This window comes from Mauremys mutica, chromosome 5 (assembly GCF_020497125.1).
Source record: "Mauremys mutica isolate MM-2020 ecotype Southern chromosome 5, ASM2049712v1, whole genome shotgun sequence".
Lineage (NCBI taxonomy): Eukaryota > Metazoa > Chordata > Testudines > Geoemydidae > Mauremys > Mauremys mutica.
In genome coordinates this window covers 55,265,458-55,284,279 of record NC_059076.1, presented here as the reverse complement: position 1 = coordinate 55,284,279, position 18,822 = coordinate 55,265,458, and the positions used below count along the sequence as shown (strand labels likewise).

At 42.0% G+C, this 18,822-nt stretch overlaps 1 protein-coding gene and 1 long non-coding RNA gene across 4 annotated transcripts in view; one reads left to right on the top strand and one right to left on the bottom strand.

Annotated features, from left to right (window-relative positions):
• Positions 1–5,858, top strand: part of LOC123371482 (mitochondria localized glutamic acid rich protein) — a 42,669-nt gene extending 36,811 nt beyond the window's left edge. Inside the window, exons 7-8 of one of the 3 annotated variants that reach the window (XM_045019160.1) lie at positions 4,184–4,223; positions 5,657–5,858. The gene's annotated coding sequence lies outside the window, so the exon portion shown is untranslated. Of the gene's footprint in view, positions 1–4,183; positions 5,515–5,656 lie in introns of those variants that run through there. The other 2 variants (XM_045019159.1, XM_045019162.1) reach the window with 2 other exon arrangements.
• On the bottom strand, positions 48–18,740 carry LOC123371483. The gene is made up of 3 exons (XR_006579807.1): positions 18,586–18,740; positions 13,378–13,505; positions 48–242 (listed from the first exon to the last, which is right to left on the bottom strand). It is a non-coding gene; the product is annotated as an uncharacterized LOC123371483 (long non-coding RNA).
• Positions 18,741–18,822: the final 82 nt, after the last annotated feature.

The following is an 18,822-nucleotide window of genomic DNA, read 5'->3' as shown; positions in this document are numbered from 1 at the left end:
AAGATTCTGGGGAGAGGGAAAGAAAAACACTTCAAGCCTTTGAAATGTAAAGTATTAAGTAAGGCTTTAATTTTAACAACAACATCCCCTGTTCCTTTTCCACTTAGCTGGAGAGAGTCTTTAGAAGGAAAAATCCCCTGTGTTCGACCGTCTTAGATGGTAATAACTATCTTTTTTGGGGAAAAGAGAAGAAGCACTTGAGATGGGCTGGCATTGCTGTTGTTAAAGTCCGATCCTGTTTCCTAGAAGACAAAACAAGACAAACACACTTAAAAGGGGGAGGGCAAAGAACTGCAAAGATAGACAATGTGACTTCTGTCTCTGACACTGACTCTCACTTGCAACCTCACTGCTGGAGAAACACAGGCACAGCACACGGGTCTTCACAGTCTGCCTGGGTCTTAACTATCTTTAGTAATTTTGTATCATCTGCACATTTTGCAACTTCACTGTTTACCCCTTTTTCAAGATCATTTATGAATCTGTTGACTAGGATTGGTCCCAGAACAGACCCCTGGGGGACACCACTATTTTACCTCTCTCCATTCTGAGAACAGACCATTTATACCTACCCTTTGTTTCCTATCTTTTAACCAGTTACCAATCCATGAGAGCACCTTCCCTCTTATCCCGTGGCAGTTTACTTTGCATAAGAGCCTTTGGTGAGGGACCTTGTCAAAGGCTTTCTGAAAATCTAAGTACACTATATCCACTGAATCCCCTTGGTCCACATGCTTGTTGACACCCTCAAAGAATTCTAGTAGATTGGTGAGGCATGATTTCCCTTTACTAAAGCCATGTAGACTCTTCCTCAACAAATTATGTTCATCTGTGTGTCTGACAATATTGTTCTTTATTATAGTTTCAATCAGTTTGCCCGGTACTGAAGTCAGACTTACAGATCTGTAATTGCCAGGATCACCTCTGGAGCCCTTTTTAAAAATTAGCATCACATTAGCTATCTTCCAGTCATCTGGTACAGAAGCGGATTTAAATGATAGGTTACAGACTACAGTTAGTAGTTCTGTAATTTCACATTTGAGTTCCTTCAGAACTCTTGGGTGAATACCATTTGGTCCTGATAACTTACTGCTATTTAATTTATACCTTACTGCTATTTAATTTATCAATTTGTTCCAAAACCTCCTCTAATGATACCTCAGTTTGGGACAGTTCCTCAGATCTGTCACCTAAAAAGAATGGCTCAGGTTTGGGAATCTCCCTCACATCCTCAACTGTGAAGACCGATGCAAAGAATTCATTTAGTTTCTCCACAATGGCCTTATTGTCCTTGAGTGCTCCTTTAGTACCTCAAACATCCAATGGCCCCATTGGTTGTTCAGCAGGCTTCCTGCTTCTGATGTACCTAAAATTTGCTATTACTTTGAGTCTTTGGCTAACTGATCCTCAAATTCAAAAAGTTTCCACGCAGCTTGCACTTTTGGCACTGTACCCTTTACTTTCTGTTTAACTAACCTCCTCATTTGTGTAGCTCCCCTTTCTGAAATTAAATGCTACAGTGTTGGGCCACTGTGGTGTTTTTCCTGCTACAGGATATTAAATTTAATTATATTATGGTCACTATTACCAAGTGGTTCAGCTATAGTCACCTCTTGGACCAGATCCTGTGCTCCACTTAGGATTAAATCAAGAATTGTCTCTCCTCTGGTGGGTTCCAGGACCAGCTACTCTGAGAAGCAGTCATTTAAGCTGTCAAGAAACTTTCTCTGCATCCCATCTGAGGTGACATGTACCCAGTCAATATGCGGATAACTGAAATCCCCCATTATTATTATGAGTTTTTTATTTTAATAGCCTCTCTAATCTTCAAGCATTTCAGTCATTTGACTCCATGCTTTCTTTCACATATAATGCCACTCTCCCACCAGCATGACCTGTTCTGTCCTTCCGATATATTTTGTACCCTGGGATCACTGTATCTTATTGATTATTTTTATTCCACCAAGTTTCTGTGATGCCTATTATATCAATATCCTCATTTAATATGAGGCACCCTCGTTCACCCATTTTATTATTTAGACTTCTAGCACTGGTATATAAGCACTTTAAAAACTTCTCCTTTTGGCTGTCTGCCATTACATGATGTAACTGAATGGCATTCTCTTTTATTTGACTGTTTCTGATCAGACCCTGCCTGTATTCTATAATTTTCCATCCTCTTGTCCTCATTAGAACATAGAGATTCTTTATTAATAGATCCTCCCCTAAGGGTGTCCAAACCACGTGCTCCTCTGCACCTGTGGGCTTTCCCCTAGCCCTTAGTTTAAAAGCTGCTCTACAACTTTTTAAATGTTAAGTGCCAGCAATCTGGTTCCATTTTGGTTTAGGTGGAGCCCATCCATACACCAAACCGTACACCTATTCTCTGCAAATCTTTAGTGTAGCTATCTTCTGGTTGATATGAGGTCCCAAGATTTCTTTAGTTATTGCTTAGTCAGTTAGCTTGTACAAGCTAATTCATGTCGATAAATGCAAAGTAATGTACACTGAAAAATATAATCCCAACTATACATACACAATTATGGGATCTAAATTAGATGCTACCACTCAAGAAAGAGATCTTAGAGTCATTGTGGATAGTTCTCTAAACACATCCACTCAGTGTGCTGCAGTAGTCAAAGAAGCTAACAGAATGTTAGGAACCATTAGGAAAGAGAGAGATAACAAGACAGCAAATATAATGCCACTATATAAATCCATGGTACACCCACATTTGAATACTGCATGCATTTCTGGTTGCCCCATCTCAAAAAATATATATTAGAATTGGGAAAAGTACAGATAAGGGCAACAAAAATGATTAGGGATATTTGTAACAGTGCACGACTGACCCCTACAGTACCTCCTGCTAGTCTCTTCCAGGAATTAGCTCATCCAGCCTCTGGAGCACCCTCTGCAGGCCAGTGTCCCACTGCCACTTGGCCCCCATGTCCCTCCTGGACCCAGTGCCCCATTATCTGGGGTGCTACCCCCTGGCCATACACCCCTCAGACTCAGGATCTCCCCTCCCTGGGGAACCCCCACCCACTATCCCCACCTTGCCTCAGTGCCTACTGCCAGTCATAATTTAGCCCATACTCACTGGGGCAGTCTGCAGCCTGTGATGGCCTACTCATCACCAGCAAGGTTGGGTTTGGACTTGCTGCCTTTGCCTACCCCTGGGCTGCCCTCTGCAAGCCCCCAATACCCGTTGTCCTTCTGCTAGGTTGCAGCCTGGGGCTTTCCTGTCTGGAGCCTCCCCAGCTGCGCTGCGCTGCTCTGCTCTGCTCTGGCCGCCACCACCGCAGCAGCCCTCCCCCTCAGAAGCTAGAGGGAGTCTGCTGAGCACCTGCCTCCCAGAATCTTATATAGGGCCAGCTGAGGCCTGATTGGGACATGGCCCAGCTGCGGGTGCTTCCCCAATCAGCCTAGTAGCTGCTTCCCCCTGCAACAGCCCTCTCCCAGTGCTGTCTTTAAACCCCTCAGGACAGGAGTGGGTGACCACTCTGCTACATTAATGAACAGCTTCCATATGAGGAGAGATTAAAAAGACTGGGACTTTACAGCTTGGAAAAAAGATGACTAAGGCAGCATATAATAGAGGTGTATAAAATCATGACTGGTGTGGAGAAAATGAATAAGGAAGTGTTATTTTCTCCTTCATGTAACACAAGAACCAGGGGTCATCCAATGAATTAACAGGCAGCAGGTTTTAAAATAAACAGAAGGAAGTATTTCTTCACATAACGTACAGTCAACCTATGGAACTTGTAGCCAGGGGATTTGTGAAGGCCAAAACTATAACTGAGTTCAAAAAAGAATTAGACAAGTTCATGGAGGAAAGGTCCATCAATGGCAAATAGCCAAAATGGTCAGGATGCAACTCCATGCTCTAGGTGTCCATAGCCTCTGTCTGCCAGAAGCTGGAAGTGGACGACAGGGTATGGATCACTCAATAATTGCCCTATTCTGTTTGTTCCCTCTGAAGCACCTGGCACAGACCACTGTCAGAAGACAGGATACTGGGCTAGATGGACCACTGTGTTTGACCCACTATGGCTGTTCTTATGTTCTTAAGCCAGTTTAATTAAACATACAGTGGTACTTCTAATAGCTGCACAAGACGTGATGGTGTTCTCTCTCTCTAAAACTTCAGTGTATTTTTTTTTCTCTCTCTCCCCAGTGAGCAACAGTGACGCCGTTGAAGAGTTTCACAGAAATATGTATGACAATCAACCAGCTGACTGATGTTCTGAAACCTAATGTTCTTATTTGGAGATGTAAAACAAATCTTGCAGATTGTTGCACCTAAAACTGCTTGTTAGGGCTAGCATTTGATATTTTGATCAGTGTTCATTCCTTACAACAGAGAACCTAACATGGCGTAGTTTGTCAGAGAGAAATAAGCTTTTGCAGTGGGTATGCTCCTTTCTGAATCAGAGACACAGCATACAGTAATATAGGTCAAGGTACCATATAGTATACACTAAATCTATTTACCAAGAAAACAGTAGATTTAATTAAATCCACAGCAGTTTTACCTTTAAATCTAGTTGTTTACATTGACTCCTTACCGGTATTCTAAGCTGTGAAAGGTGATTATAACATTGCAATATTCCACACTAATCAGAAAAACACTTTATCATCTTATTTATGTTTTATTGAAATAAAAACATTCATGGACATAATCTCATACAAACTACATATATGTGACTAATATTTTTATAAAAATAAAATAATATCTTGGCCACAAGGTAAGTTTTATATTATAAATAGGAGTATTATTGATATTTGGCATATGGAACTATAGATAATGAGGCGTTTATGTTCTTGTTGCATAAACATTTTAGATTTTATCCTTTTTCTCACATTTGTACACTGTCTCTATTAAATAGATTGAACACAACTTTCAGCTAAGATATAAAAAACTATAATTCAAGACTGGAAGTGCTTAGAGGAAGACAGCAGCGGGGCTTTTAAAGCTCCTGTTTACAAAATATAATAAAAAACAATCAAACAAAAAAACTCTTGGCAAGGTGTAACAACAGTTACACCATAGAAAAATTACAGAAAAGCTTGAAAAATACACACAAAACTTAATAATATGGCCAAGGATTATTACTGATGATAGTACTAAAGCTAGACCAAAAATAATATATATCATATACAATTTATATGGCAACTATGAATCCTAAAAGTAGTACTAGTATTTCTTCTCTAAAGCTGATGGAGAACTCTGAAAAGAAAATTAATGTAGTGTAGTTTACATGTGGAATTCTTCCTTCCGATTACATACAAATGTATCCTCCCTCCCCTACATCCTACAGCAAGTTATAGTGTTGTCAAGATGAATATATGGCCTCAGTCTCCGCACCCTCTATAATGCAGGGGCAGAACGGGGCTTCTGAACTTCAATAATCTATACCCCAAACTCACTTTAAAACAATGCTATTCTGATTAGAAACAAATACTATTCTGGGAAGATGTGTTTTGAATAAAAGTCTTAAACTGATATTTCTGTGGCTGCGATCTGTACCCTAACTTACTTCAAATGTTAAACATGCTGCACCTATTTTTAAACATTACATTTACTGTGCCCTCTTATCCTTTTCATCCATTCCCAATGAAAAAAAGACTTTATACTTCTATTTTTCAGCAAGTGCTGACTGTACTTCTCAAAACGTGGGTGTTGGAGAATGCTCAGTTGCTTTCTGAAGCTGCCCTTTCACAAGAGTGAGAAGTCTGTCAGCCTTCAAGAAGAAAGGTCCTTAGAAGCAGAGCTCAATCCAGGACTTGTTTAGGGTTTCCAGAGGCTTTTAACTGAATTAAAGAATCTAATCACTCCTGTGCAAATTGTACAGCTGCTTCTTGTCATAGCTCTTTTTTTGAAAATATGTCCATAGTGCTTCTGCAACCTACGCTACAAGAAATCCAGTGTTGTACTGTAAACTCTTGCTGAGGCTACATGTTAGCACAACATGCAGTACTGCCTACTGGCTAGCTATGGATTTGACGTGTGATGGTATTTTGTAGTATGTACAGTGGTGCTCTATGTAGAATAGCAAACTACTGTACAACATGCAAAGTACTTAAAAGAAGTTTCAGAATGTAAAGATAAAATGTATCTTTGTCTACGATCACACCACCCTTGATAACAATAAGAATAATAATTAGTGCTTATAATCTGAAGGTGGCAAAGTGCTTTACAAAGGATGGTAAATATCATTATCCTTGTTCTGTAGATGAGGAAAACAGAGGTTGAGGTGGCTGAAGTAACTTGTCAAAGTCACACAACAGCTTAATGGTAGAGCAGGGAGTAGAACACAGGTTTACTGATTCCTGTCCAGGTCCCTGTTGGTTTTGGATCATGTTGCCTCCAGATAAGATCCATACCTATCCTGAGTATGTGGAGGGTGCTCTTTATTGTAGTATTTAGGCAGTTAAGGGTTTCTCTTAGCTTAGCATATAGGTAGTTCTGGTTGCATGAGATTAGTTTTGGTGATAAGTATTCCAGAACACATTTAGAGAAGAAGGAAGGGCTTTCCCTCTCCAACAGAAGGCAGTGCTTTCATTAAAATGGTAATACCTGAGACTGAACAAATCTGAACAGTGCAAAAAAATTCTATTATGTCTGTATAGAGCAAAAGCAGTTCACAAAATCCTGTGATGCTCCCACAGCTGACTCTGGGAGTTTAGGATGACCAGTCTGACAAATTGTTGCCCCCCCCCTATAAACATAACTGAGCCATTTTAATGAAAATGCTTCCTCTGTTGTCAGAGAAGTGGGGCCCATACGCTTGTGCTGGGGGCCTTGGCTAGCTGTCAGCATCTAATATTTTTATCAAGGGACAAATCTCCAGATAAGACAAGGATCTGATGGCTACTAGGCCCTCACTAATCATATTGCTGTGAGTATCCTGGTGGATTTATGTCCTGTAAACCCCCCCACACCCGCTCTCCAATCTTCTACCAGTTTATAGAATCTAAAGTGGCTAGCATTGTTAATATATTAATACACAAAACTTCACTGGGAAGCAGGGTTGCTATACACAGAAAAGGCAGGAAATTAAAAGATAAGCCACTTAACAGAACATACCCTCTACTCCTCCACCCACAAGCACTCACTTTATCATTACGACAACTGTCATACACCACAAACCATGCACAGCAGCTGTAACTCTGCTCAATTTTCACATTTCTGCACACGTCCCTACCAGATTATTTTCCCGCAACACAAGTAGTTGTGGATGTGTGATGTAGTGGGTAATTACATTAGGAGAAGGTAGTTTGGTAAAGAATTGTGTGCAGATGGGCAGCTGAAGGGGGTAATGGAAGGCTGGCATCTGTAGGGGGCAGAGTAATGGTTGCTGTCAGGTGGTTTAACTTTCATGACCTTCATCTTGTGGTTTGAATCAGTTGTGCTGTGTACGGAGTAGCTGCCATGGTTATATAAGGATGTGGGAGTGAGTCCAGAGCCCTAAGGTTTTAGAACACAGACATCTGGAAGGCAGAGGGCAGACAGCCTGGCAAGCTGAAGCCCACAGCTGGCTCACATGGCTGTTAGGGAACATTTAAATACCACTAACTTAACTATTAAGCTCTTTCTGCCTTAATAAGAACAGCACACCAGATACTTGACAATCAGTATGCTGTGTATTAATTTCCAAGGTTTTTTCTGTGCTTAATGGGGTGGGCAGTGGATGAGTGAAGAGGAGTGGGCCTAGGGGGCTACAAGTGAAGTGGGAAAATATTTTATCTGTCAGCAGCTCTGCCTGAACCCTCCCCTATCAGCAGTTGTGCGCACAAACCCTTTTCTGCTGCAGGACAAAAATCTGACAGAAAAGTCAGCTCCTCCTGGAGATAGTTTTAAGTGAGTCTGGACTCTTGACCCCATCAGTCAGGGTTGCATGTGGCTGCTCCCCCCCACTCAAGCAGGCTTCTAGGTCTCCCCTCACATCAACCAATAAGGTTGGGGTGTGCTTGCCCCCACCGCTGCCCCGCCATCAGTCAGGCTAGCATGTGCTCGCCCCTAAAATCCCCTCTAATTAATCAGACTTTTGTATGCCCCCACACCAATCGATCAATCAATCATGTTTTGTATGCGTTCACTCCTTCCCAAATAACCAGTCAGCTTTCTGTGTTCCTGCCCTACCCCATCAACCAAGCAGGGTTGTGTGAGCTCCCTTTGCCCCCCTCCCCTCCTCAGAAAAATCAGCCTTCCATGCCCCACCATCAATCAATCAATCTTGTGCACATCCTACCCTCACTGCCACAATCAATTGTGTTATCATGTACATGCACTCCATCAATCATGCTTGCATGCACAGTATATATAAACTTGCAGTTACAATGTTAGCAGCAGCTAAAAATGACCCTAAATCCAACATTCATTTAAAAAATTTTCTCTGTTGCCCCAGTTCTACGCAGGATCCATCTCTACCAAATGTTTGTGTGGATAAACTATGTAAGTAGAACTGCCAAGGAGATCTTGAGTCAGAGTTCAAATTTCAAACCCTTACCATTAAAAAAAACAAGAAAAAACAAAAACTACACAGAAAATTCAAAGAAAAAAACCACTAACCCAGTCTGAAATTTCACATAAACTGGCCATACACTTTTGAAGAAAAACAGGAATTTATGCCCTATTTTAGAATATCACCCTAACTATGGAGTCTCCATAACCAGGCATTTCCACTATTCTAACAAATATATGAGATATTCTGTATACGTCTGTGCATTTGGCTGTGTCAAGAAAGGATGAACTAGGCCTTGAAAAATGATGGATTATGAGAATTTAGAGTGTCTATAAAATTTCCTTACTATACAAGTGCAAATTACCACGGTGATGTGCTGTTAGCTGAATCATTAATATCTGGTGTCCATACTGGCTGAGCTGCTGTATAAGAGATGACTTCCACTGGTATGTCTTGATACGTCAGTTACTAAAACCCCACAAACATCATTAACAATGAGATTTTGGAGAAACCTCAACTAAAGTAAAAGTTAATGTCAGAATCATTTAATGGTTGTCTTTGACCTCTCTATCAAAACAGTGCACTATTATTAATACCACAGTAATGCATCAATGTTTCCCCCACCTATTTTTAAAAACACTTATAGGTGGAGTACTGCCTATTATTAAGGTTATCTTTATAATGGGAAGTGTTGAGTGTGCCTTCACTGTAGGGTTAACCTGGGCTCCTCCTGGCCTTTAGCCCTGAGTCCCCAACTATCCACATACAAAAACTTTTAACTTGGGTTTGGAGGTGCTTTGAATGTGAGCTAACTTACCCAGCTGAGGGTATAGATTAGAGCCTGGGTTCTGCTTGAACTTGGGCTGTAACCCATGTACTTTGCAGTATACAGGCTGAAACCAGTTATTTAACGTGGGTACTGATAGTCTTCCAATCCTTTCCCACAATTCTCTTGGGCCATATTTTCCTGCCCTTCTACCTATTCCCTTCTTCTGCACTGCAAGTCACCTATCAGTTTATGTACACCAGTTTAGTATTTAAATCCCACATGCCAAGAGTGTAGAAGTGCTTCAGTTTACTGAGTTAACAGGCTAAGAGTCCTTCCTCACAGGGGGTAGGGAAACACAGACAAGTTCTCCCACAATACACAGTGAAACAATTCATAGAGTGATGCAGCTAAGAACCATGGGATATGCTCCCAGAAGTGCTAGCCTGGATTAGGGTAGTGCCGGTAGGGACGTGACTATGCAGGTAGGACCAGTGGCTTAGCAGTGTGGACACTCAGACCCAGGCTTTGCTAACCCAGGTCCCCTGACTGCCCAGACCTGAGTTAACTCTTGAGTGAAGACATTCATTGTTTGTATTGCCGTAGCACCTACAAGCCCCAGTGATAGACCAGAACCTCATTGTGGTAGGCGTTGTACAAACAGCAAATAAAAAGACAGACACTGCTGCAGAAAACTTACAGTCTTTCTAAGTAATACTTTGAAGCCTGTTTTTCAGTGGCTTTATATCTTTGCCAAACTATAACTCTTTGGGTTGAAACTTTATATTCCAGTTGTCTGCCTCAGGCTGATTATTTTTATTTATTTATTTATTTTTGGGAAAATTCAGCCAAAACAGTTCAACTGCTTCCGAGAGTGAGGTCAGGAAAAACATGCTGTTTTGTCCATCTAAACAAACTCTGGTAAACTTTTATTTGAAAAGCTCTAGCATCTCCATTCCTTGGAGCAAAGATTTGAAATTTGGCAGGGGGTGGCTTTTGTGTGATGGATGTGCCTTTGGCAGCCCCTGTGAAAACCCACCCAAATTTGGCCAAGTTATAAGCCTTTGAAAAATCATAGTTTGCACATGCTCCGTAGAGACTCAGGCACCAATCCACAAAGCTACTTAGGCAGCTAAATCTTGGGTTTAGGCTCTGAAGTCCCACTCTTAGGCTCCACTGTGATCCACAAAACTCTTGCTGAATCCCGCAGGTGCCTAAGTTTTCAGGGTAAAAGTTCCCTAGGTACCTGTGTTTCTGCCTCTGGGAGCACATGCTGCTGCCTCACTCTAGGCATCTGGATGCCTATTTCCTGCCTAAGCCCCAAAGTGATCCACAAACTGAGGGGAAATAGGTGTTCACTCACTCACCCATCTCCCAGGCAGCACCTGATCAGGTACGTGTGCTCAGCAGTGGCAGTGGTGTCCTCCTATAACTTTTAGCTCAGTAGTTAGAGCACTCACCTGGGATGTGGGAGACCAAGGTTCAATTGCCCACTCAGGCTGATGGGGAGAAAGCATTTGAACAGGAGTTTCCCACCACTCAGGAGTGCTCTAACTATGGAGCTATGGGCTATTCTTATCTGGGTCTCTCTCAGTCTCTCCTGTGTAAGCTGTTCCACTGTGGATAAATAATGAAAGAGTGATTGGAAAAGGGGGCCCTGGGCCTTGGTCTCCCACCTCCCAGGTGCCTCTCTCTCTCGGCCTATAACTATTTAAGTATTATAATGTATACACAATGGAACAGCATTCCCCCCTATGATTGACATCTCCCATTGACTAATTTAGATGACTCACTGGCTTTTGTTGATCACATTCTAAGGTGCCTATCTTCCCCATTCATTGTCTAGGGAGTCAAGGTGCCTAATTCAGGTTTTGTGGATCACAATGCTGTTCCTTTGATTTTCTAGGTGTCTAACAATTAAGCATTGTGACACTGAGCATTGTAACGCCTATGTTCCTTTATGGATCCAGACCTTAGATTTTAGCAACTAAATTCTCTGAAGATTCCATCTGTGCTGGGCATGCTCCAGCATAGGGCTGAGCAGAACTTTCCCTGCAATAAAGCCCTGGAATGCTATGGGCTATATTGGATCCAGATTCAGATCCTGGCATGGGCACCTGAACTAAGACTAGGGAGCCTCTTTAGCCTGTATTTGCAATGACCCCATGCTAGGCCCAGGCAGCATGGAGGAGAAGCTGCCTGATTCAAATGGATAGGGGACAAGAGTTTAAGGGGGGGAGTAGATTGGAAAAAGGAGCCTGGCCAGATCTGGCAGCTTTCTAGGGCATGCCAACGTGGCTAATAGGAAGCACAGAATCTGCTGCCCTGAATCTCACCCAGCATCCTTCCCCCTAAGAAAGAATGGATGGGATTGCCTTTGGGGCTCATCAATGCTACTGTTTAACTGGAAGGGTTAGTGTTTTAGTAACACAAAACATTCTCTGAAAAGGGCAGAATGCATTTCCTTGCTTTATTCTGAGTTCTTTGGTGGTCAAATGAGAATCAAATTTAGATCTCATGCATACCAATAGAAAAGGCATTCAGCTAGGGTAAAATGGCATGATTAGCAGATTTACAAGCAATAATGAGATAGTACTTTGTACTGGGAGTTGTATGAAATATTTTCTCTTATCATCACTTTTCCAATACCAACAGAATCAAATACTGTATTATAACTCTGTCTACTCTTTATGTTCAGGCATATATCAGCATTATTTCATTATTCCTTAAGGATCAATATAACATGAACACCAAGAATTGATCCATTTTGTGCCTATAAAAGGACCTGTGGGCAGCAATTAGAAACCTAAACCTTAAAATAGCCAAAAATATTAAAAAATAGCCGGGGGCATATTTTGGTGTGGGTTAATGCATTAGCTTTTCATCTCCTCAAAGTTAAAGTCAGGTCATCAGCCCAAATAAGTTTGGTGATCTTATCTGGCCTTGATTTTTGTATGTCTTAAACACATCAGTAATTGCAGTAAGGTGAGTGCCCTGACCACTAGGTTATAGGATATTCTGATGTGGGGTTCCCTCAATCTCTCCTGTTGAAGTTGGTACACTTAAATTAAACAATTAAATACCTAAACATTAATTGGGCTAAAGAAACCATTTGAATATCTAGCTTAGTGATTAGGACACCCATTTGAGAAGTAGATGATCCCTGTTCCAATCCCTTCTCCCCTCTCTGGACAGGGAGTCTCCCACGTTCTGGGTAAGTACCCTGTCCACTAAAGATTACAAAGGAGGTCCTTCCTCCCCACTGCACCTGCTATTGTATAAATTCACCTGAGGGGCCCAATCCCGTAGGCAGCCTCTGAGCAAGCCTAGTGGATTATCCCCCCCGCCAGCGACTTGGGCAGCTGCACGCCTACCTTTCCCGGTTTGTGTGGCAGGAGACAGACATCTGGGCATCTAGAGTGAGACTGCCCGTGCACATGCCCAGAGGCAAAAACTTAGACACCAAATGAATTTAGGCATCTACAGGGATAGGCAGCAGCCAGGAGGGAGTTTTGTGGATTATAGTGGTGCCAACAACAGGACTTAGGTGCCTAAGTACCTTTGTGGATCCTATCCCTTTTGCCTCCCTATTCCTGGGTTTCCACCAGGCCTCCCCTTCTCCTCCACCATTCTTATTTCTTTTCTTTTTACCTGTCAACATTTTAAACATTGGGATGGTGAGGAGAGCTGATCTGGAGTATTGTTATGCCAGAAACTGTTAATGGATCCCATGCACCAGTTCTTTGATCTATAGACAATTACAGATGTGGATGAAACTGCTTGGTCTGCTAACCAGATACAAGGAGTTCTGTGCGAGTCCCCACATTTTCCCCATCTGTTTTTTTTTTTACCAAATTCAATAGAGTTCTGCCCATTGATGCTTAGAACATTCCCTGAAATTTTGTAGTTGATCAGATGCAGTGTTCAAAAGTCACCATGTTACATACAGACAAATAGAAAAATATCATCAAGTTGCATGTAGGACTTTGCTGTGCTTGGCCAACTAATTATATTTTGCTGGACATAAACCCAAGTTATCAGCTTCATGTACAGATTAAGTGTTCCTAAATATCTCAAACGGTTGGTAGTGTGCTGGTGATTAGCTTTCCCCATTCCAAACACCCGTGACCTCCTTACCTCAGTTATGATGTACACATGAACCCAGATCTCTCACCAAGGAAAGCATTATATGTTGCTACTGCTCTATTGGCTCAGCTGAGTAGGTGGTATCAGTTGTAATTTGTCTCAGCAAAAATTCTGCAGTTCTGCAAACCAGTAACAAAAGGAAATGACATAGGAATAAATTGGAGAGACCAAGTGGTAAAGGAGAAAGCCCAAACATTTGTCAAGTATGCAAGATAAAACCAACAAAGACTATTCCAAAAAAGGGCATTTTCTGAAGGACTGTAATTACATTAAAAGAAAGGCACATACAGGCTTGCAATGATTTTATGGATTTTTCCACAATAGAATTTTCTAGTGGAGCTTTTCTTCCTATGTCTAGTGCTCTTGTAATTTTCAACTTCTAAAACATTTCAGTCTGTTTCCACTCCCGATAGTTTTTAGTAGCATTGTCTCTGTTTAGGCTAAATGAAGACAACAAACCACTGGCTTCGTGTGTACTGACACTATCAAACAGAAGAGGGCACTAAATCAAAGGCATCAAAGTGGCTGAAATGTACCACAGAGGATCCCTCCAGTACACAGAAAACCTGAAGCTGAACAATGCAGACAAAAATGAATAATTTATGTTTTCTATTGGAGAAAATTGGCTTGATTTTGAAGCTTAATTGCACCTTGAAGGAAATGCAAATCATATTGTTCCTTTTCATTCTACAGCTGTAGAAGGCAATTATCTTCAATGCAAAGTGCTTGGTTTTGAATTTGTTATACTGTGACTAGAGATGAGCCAAGACTGGAGTCATTTTTCCAGGCTTGACTGAATTTTGAGGACAGGGAAAAATGGGCCCTGGCTCTGAACCATCTTGTTTTTTGTTGAAATGATCATTAAAGTTTTGCAAAACCAAAATCACTCCAGTTTTACCCCTTTCTGCTGATAGAAACAGGGCTGATTTAATGGAATTAAAAGGAGGTGCAGACTATGGGCAGTGTTAATCTACGACTGTAAACAAAGAAGTCATGTAAACAAAGAAGACAAGCACAACATCTGACCAAGTGGGTATTCACCCACGAAAGCTCATGCTCCAATACGTCTGTTAGTCTATAAGGTGCCACAGGACTCTTTGCTGCTTTTACTATAGTGTTTGAAGTTGTTACATTAATCCCTTTGTAAATATAAGTAAAGCCCTTCTTGGATATTTGAATCCATTTTTATTTGTTTTGCCTTTTGGTGTGTTGTTCTCAAGACCTCATTCTCTGTATTAATTTCAAGATGCCTTCACCCGTGTACAGTCCACATGAAGACATTTATCAATAGCAGAGTCGGTAGGTGCATAGATCTGAAAAGCATTTTTAAATGCAAGGGGTAAAATAACGTATTGTGAAAAATAATTTGTCTTGTCCAGGCCAAATCTTGTTTCCACTTTCCTTTAAAGGAAAATGGCTGAAAATCAACTGGATCTAGACTGGATTTTCTTTATGTAAAGAACCTCTTTTTACAAAAGACTTTCCATATAATGTACCAAAAAGGAGTAATAGGAGGGACTCTCGTAGGTGTTCTGTTTTATGTCACAGATTAAGGAACTCAGTCTAATAACACTTGCATCCTACATATCTGTTTTTAAAATAGTTTGAATGTAAAAGTGGTGTAATGCATCCCTGTCATTCAAAAGGTATGTGCTTGTAGTTTCCCCGAAGAATCTGCTTTTCTAGATTTATACTGAAATTGTTACTAGTGTACCTTTGAGGTGAAATCAATTGTTTCATTAGGACTGAAATAAATACAAAAGTTTAAAGAAAATACTCAGAAAAGCTCTTTAAACAGTCTTATTTCCTTGTGTGCATCCTCTATTCCCATGTTGTGTGTAACCCAGGATAACTCAGAGAGACCACAAAGTGAATAGTGGTGAGCAAGAACAGGGTACTTTACAGCAGAGGTTGTGAGCAGAATGTGGAGTCTGTTGAAAGCCCCTCTTGCCATTTTCTGTTTATTTTTTAAATTATTGCCACTATTACATTTTGAGTGTTGAATGATTGCATGACTGCTGTCCCCCGGGACTTTCATGAAAATGAGAGGCGCATCTCATGAGGCTTTCCCAGTGAGCAAAGACGTTAAATAAATATGTCTAAAGAGTTAGCACTACTTAATTAATAGTAATTACAAAATGGACCAGTTGAGATTGAGGGGGACTTAAACTCCTTCACTGCTTCTGTGTCATTTCATTAATATAATTTCTTCCCCTTCACCAGAGTGACAAAGGCAGTAAACTCACTACAGGCAGATTCAGATATGCCTCACCATCTGAGGGTACTGCTTAGAAGCAATGTGGACTGAAAGCTCCCACGTGGAAGAGTGTCAGACCAGCATCAGTTCAACTGCTGATCCCACAGAATCCCTCTGGAACACCCCAGCAGCAACAATTTTGCAGTTGCAGCTCTCAGCAGCTGCAGGTCCGTGCATCTGAACTGAGAACAAGGAGTCTGTCTCTCTTGTGCTCCCCAAAACCATCCCCCACTGATGCCTAAGCAGTGTGGAGGAGGAAACTGCTGGATTGGAATGTAAAGTCCAAGAGCTGGACCTGTGGGAGGTTAGTGATGGTAGGAGTAAGGGAAAAGGAGCCTACGTGGAAGCAACTGGGACTGGAGGCTGGCAGGAGTGAGGGAAACTGGAACTGGTAGCTGAGGTGGGGGGAGACTGGGCCTGGCTAGGTAAAGAGACTGGGCCTGGGAGTCAGGGGGAAACTGACTGGCTGGGCCAGGAGATTGGAACTGAGAACCAGTGGGGTGGAAGAAGTAGTTGAGGGGAAGGGACAGATCTGACAAGGAGTCAGGCTGAGGGGAGAAAACTCGGACTGACCAGGCAACAAGACTGGGACTGGAAGCCAGGGGAGGGAGATTGGGAGAGGGAGCTACTGGGGTAGGGTGACTGGACACCAGGGATGGGGAGAAAGACAGATCAGATGAGGAGCTGAAAAGGAGAAGTGGGACCGTCTGGGCAAGGAGACCAGGAGCTGGAGGTGAAAGGGACTGAGAATGGCTAGGTAAGGGGACCAGGAATCTGCAAAGGGAGACTAGGATTTGTAGGGCAAGGAGACTGAAACTGGGACGAGAAGCCTAACCAGTGTAGATTGGGACTGGCTAGGGGAGGAGAATGGGATTACGACAAGGAGCTAGGGAGGGAAGGGACTAGTGGAAAACATAGTATATGATCATGTAATTAAAAACTGTATCATAATGCAAACACAGAAGGAGGCTGAATTAAGATTTCACAGGAAATCTTAATAAAGTTCTTTTAACACTTTTTTTGTGTGTATTCTGTACATAAATTTCTATTCTATTCAAGATCTTAAATCACAGCCAACACTGTGGCATTTTAGCATGGCTAAAGCTTAATATTTGCAAACATATTTAGGTACTTAAATGAAAGTGGCCTGGTTTTCAGAAGTGCCAAGCTGCTGGTGCAGAGGCAGGCTGTGGATCTTGGGGAACCTTCGGGCTTGGAGACAGTCCTACAACCTTTCCCATGGATGAGGGGAATCCCCATTTCCTTGCCAGGATGACATGGGGGAGATCTCTGTGAGGGAATCTCCACAAGGGTCTTAATGCAATAATTTTGTAATGTCATACTACTCCACTAAGATCTCATTTCCCGCCCTGGTTATAACATTGGAAATTATCCAGGGTAAAGTCTGATCAAAGTGCACCACAGCAGAAATGGAAAACTAGCCACCAACTCAAATTCTGTGGACTTGCTTTGAGAGGAATAGTGGAGAGAAGAGAAAGTTGGGAATTTTTCAGTATGAGCTGTTGACCAACAAAACAACAAATCTCATTATTTAGGCTGAATGCTAACCAAACTTGATAGTGTTACTGAGTCATCTTATTGCAGACTGACTAAGCTCCAGTCCTGCAAACATATGGAGGTGTTTAACGTCACTAGTGCAAGTAGTCACTATTTGATTCAGCTCTGTTTACAGAAACTGTCACTGAAAGTGTTCTTTTTATTATTTTCATTGTTACAAGCATGAATAGTAAGTGGACTATTAATGTACAGCCTCTATTTTGCAAGTGACAGCTGCTCTTGCAACTAAGAATCATTGTTTTATTGCAGCAGAAAACAGTTTCTACAAATGTATGGGATTTAAAGCTCTGATGTTTGGGTACCCACACAAGTCTTTTAGCGTTTTTTCTTTTTACACTGACTGATATAATTAAATTTACCAGTACATCTTCATTTACATTAATAAGACATTGTTACAGAAGGCAGCTATACAAAACAAAGAATCACAGAATCAAACAACACATGTTATAATATTACACATTACCAGAACAAAACATGTTTACTGATTATTTTTTTTGCAAAAATAGTTGGAAGGAAAAGCTAAAGTACTTCTTCAGCAAGACAATTTATGATCTATTAATATTTATGATAGGTACTTACTGAAATTTAAGGTTTTTTTTACTTCTGAAAAAGGAGGGCTATTAATTTAAGAGAGAAAAGATCTGACTAGAAACATCACCCAATATAAATAAAAACAAATAAGTATGGAAATATAGAAAGAAAAAAAATACACAGCAAAATCTAATTTGAAAGTCACTTGAAAGTGAGACACTTTATTATGTTTTAACTGACAATGTAGATTATAAAGTTCTCAGAACAGAAATCATACATAATTCTGGGTGATCTTCAGGGGATATCATGGACATCAATACACAGATTATCAATTAATGACAGCAATGAGCAAACTGCTCAAGCATATTGGGGACACTGAATGCTTGTATTCTAGTTTTTCTCTGTCGATCTAGATTCTTTCTGTTCCAGTAATGACAATCCAAATCCAATAAAATCATTTTATTATTCTTATATTCTCCCTGCTTTGCTCCTCCTTCCCTTAACCTACATCTGCTCACCCACCTCTGCATCCCACTGATCTCCTCCACCACCCTCATTCTCCAAAATCTGCCTCACTGTCCCTCACTCCTGTTCTCTCCTCCGCCATCCCCTCGGATCCCCGATCTGTAACCCTCCCCCGAAACCAATTTTTTGCTCCATCGCCAAGATCTGCTCCAGCCTCCTCCGTCCCCCACCTCGATCTGTTCCTCGTCTCCTTCCGACCCCCCTTTTCTTCCTAAACACCTACCCCGACCAATTCCTCCCTCCTCCCGGCCCCCTCTTTGCCCCTGCGCCCCCACTCCCGCGATCTGTTCCGCTCCCCAGCCACTCACCCGGCGGGCCGGACTCCCGCCAGCTGCTGGGTGCTCGCTGCTCCATCCCTCCTGCCTGCGCCTGCCCCGCTCGGCTCCCCGGCCCGCGGCGGGCGTTCCCTTGGCCAGAGACCCGAGCCCCAGGGAGGCGAAGGGTGAGGGCAGCGGCTTCACGCCGCCAGTGGGCATGTGCGGAGGCTGCGCGCATGCCCGCTGGGGCCCCGTGCGGGGCGCGAGCATGTGCAGAAGGGAAAGGGG